The sequence below is a fragment of the Dermacentor albipictus genome, chromosome 7 (assembly GCF_038994185.2).
Source record: "Dermacentor albipictus isolate Rhodes 1998 colony chromosome 7, USDA_Dalb.pri_finalv2, whole genome shotgun sequence".
Taxonomy (NCBI): Eukaryota; Metazoa; Arthropoda; class Arachnida; order Ixodida; family Ixodidae; genus Dermacentor; species Dermacentor albipictus.
The window spans coordinates 142612743-142615719 of NC_091827.1; the positions used below are offsets into that span (position 1 = coordinate 142612743).

Here is a 2977-nt window from a genome sequence, read left to right on the forward strand (position 1 = left end):
TCTACTTAATTACTCTTTGTACCACTGGTACCGACTAAAATGAGGTGCTCGGCGTCCACTCCCGTTCTCCCCCCACAAAACAGCGCGATTTAACATCGCAGTGCAACAAACTTAATATTTTCACCAAGGACAGCGTACGCGGAGACCTCCGTAAAGCCGCCATACTACACAGTGTAGCCAGACCGGGCCAGGCTTCGCAGCGCCCCCTAATGTTGATTTGAGTTGCGAATATTCTAGGCACTATAGTACTACTGTGCCTGGCGTCAGTGCAGTGGTTGCGAGTAAGTAATTTACTCACGTTTACAATTTCTCACGCCGAGTGTTAATCCTTCTATAGTGCCTGGAATATACTGGCTAGTGTGCCGTCCACCCGCTCTTTTCAATGGAGGAGCGTGGCGCCGCCTGCAATGAATGCCCACGGTGGCCGGCAGAGGTCGCTGCCATACGGGTGGGTGCAGACTGCGCGTGTCGTCTGCTTCGCACATCAGTTTCGCAGCGGTTGCGTCGGTTTCCATGTTTTCGTTCTCAGTGTTATTCAGTGTTGCGTGCTTGTTCTTGGTGTTATCAAAGAGTGAGTGTGTCGCTGCTGTGTTTGTGTGCCTGTCATTACAAGAACTATATGGCGGCGTTGAAAAAATGCCGAAGCTAAAGAGACAGTGCAAGGAGAGGACCTGCTTTGTGCCGTTGTGTAAAAGCGGTTACCGCTCGAACACAGAGCGTGTATCCTTGTTCACTGCACCGTCTGATGTGAAGCGGCTAGCAGAATGGGCAAGAATGATCAAGAGAACGGACAGAAGACTAACACCATCTGCTGTGGTTTGCGAAAAACATTTCGAAAGCAGTTTAATCGAGCGCGCATTCTCTGTCACCGTGAACGGCGTCGTCCACGAGATTCCTCGCGATAAACCGCGCCTGAAACCTGACGCCGTACCCACGATATTTCCTGAGTATCCTAAGCACCTTGTGCCCAAAGTGCCAGTAAAAAGAAAAACAAGAAATCTGTGCGAGCAAGATCTAAAGCTTCCATCAAAGCGGCGCAAGCGCGGTGAGTCAGCTGCCTCTGAGCTGTGCTCAGCCATTGAGGGAGCGGGCCAACAGAGAGTCTCGAATGTGCCCACCAGAATGCTGCTGTACCTGAAGAGTGCATCCCACGCAGTAGCTTTGAAGCAGCAAGCGCGCAAAATGATGGCGCTCAGTGCCTGCAAAACACTACTGAAAGTCGCCATCCGTTCAGCGACCTATCTATTCCTGTCGCGTGGATGAAAGTGCCATCTCTACCAACAGAATCAGTAGCTTACGCTTATTGTGAAGCCGAAATAAATAACTTCGCCACCCTTTTCATTGAGAAAATCGTATTGTACGATAAAGCCTTTGCCTGAGCGACAGTCAGTGGTAGCCACGGTTTACTTGAGAGGGAGAGAGAAATAAAAAAAAGTCCTCACAACTCGTGATGACGCCGAATCCCTGATCAAGAACGTTTCCTTGACAGTTCTTTGTGTTGGATGCGGCCTAAAGCCTGCTTCAAAGAAGCACACTTCCTACAGAGACATGTATTTTGCGGAAAAATGCTTGTTATCTACGAAGTCTGAAGGGGAGTCCTGCGTTTTCTGCAAGTACCAAAGAGTTCTAGTTCAAAACCAAGCCTGCAGGAGAAAGAAAAGGGAAAAGGCAAGCGCAGGGAAGCATGGCGAAAAGAAACACTGTAAGAACATTTCTCGAAATTTGTCGAGAACCAAGAAACGACTCGCAACTGCAAAAGAACAGGTGGCACACATGAAAGAGCAAAATGAGGCTGTTAGCGAAGAGGCATTTGAAATATAATCTCTTCCTCACAAACAGCAACTCGCTGTCAAGAACTGCTTCCTCGCTGCAAGACGGAAGTCACATAAAGGCATGCGATACAATGATGAGTGGATCGTAGAATGCATGATGATGAAGATGCGAAGCCCGAAGTTGTACAAACATCTCCGCAGAGAAACCATTATGGTACTGCCTGGGAGAACTTGCCTGCAAAGGTATCTGCAACGCTTCAAGGGTGGCTTTGGCCTCAGTGCCAATATTTTCAATGCTTTGACTGAAAAGATGAAGGCCATGGATGTTTACAGTCGACAGGGTGGTCTCGTCATGAGATCAAGCTTTCAGAGCACCTAAATGTAAAATCAGCAGGTGAGTAAAGCTTCATTGGATATTCTTCGAAACTCCTGCGTACATGAAGAAAATGGAGTGTTCTGCTAATCGCTATCATTTTCCTCAAACGAAATGTAATACGATCGAACGCCTATATGCCTAAGGTACGTGTTCTGCAATGTGTTGCTTTTTATTGCGATAATAATTATATGAACACGTACTCCAGGTAAATTTTCGCCACCGCCGTAATGTTCTGTGTAACGTTAAAGTGCGGTAAGATCCATTCACACATTCACATCGCAATAGCGCTTTGATGTACTATACTGCAGGTTATGTTGCACGAAAAATCATTGCCAAAAATTCTTGTCCCCAGTGTGCAGGCTGCCTTTGCGTAAGTAAAGCAGAAGCCAGTGCCGACGCTGCTTCACATTTCACAACCCATTTTGACAATGGAGGCCTTGTCTATCCTAGTCAGACCTTGTCAAAAGCTGTGAAGGCCATGGAAGATGCATTTACTGCGTTCTTCAGTAAAAACAAGTTGCATGTAGCGAGTCTAGCTGATTTTTCAAGTCAGCTGCAGACACTGGCCTTTCCACAACTAGGGTGCCCAGAGCACGAAAAAGCAACTTTGACCGCAGTTGTAAAGTTCTATGTTCTTTTGAGGTTTCGTTTTTTTGCAAAAAGTATCAACAAAGAGAGGGAAGCGCAAAGAAAACGGCAGAAGCTCCTTAAACTGCGTCACTGCAACTAGATCTATCTTCATGTATGTGTGCTTTATCTCATCTAGTGCAGTATATTGTGCCTCCGTTTGACTGTTGTTCCACTTGAATAAAATCTTTGTTACGCTTAA

The 2977-nt window shown here is 46.7% G+C and overlaps 1 pseudogene; it reads left to right on the forward strand.

Moving 5' to 3' along the window:
- Positions 1-636: 636 nt before the first annotated feature.
- Positions 637-2174, forward strand: LOC139047937 (uncharacterized; annotated as a pseudogene).
- Positions 2175-2977: the final 803 nt, after the last annotated feature.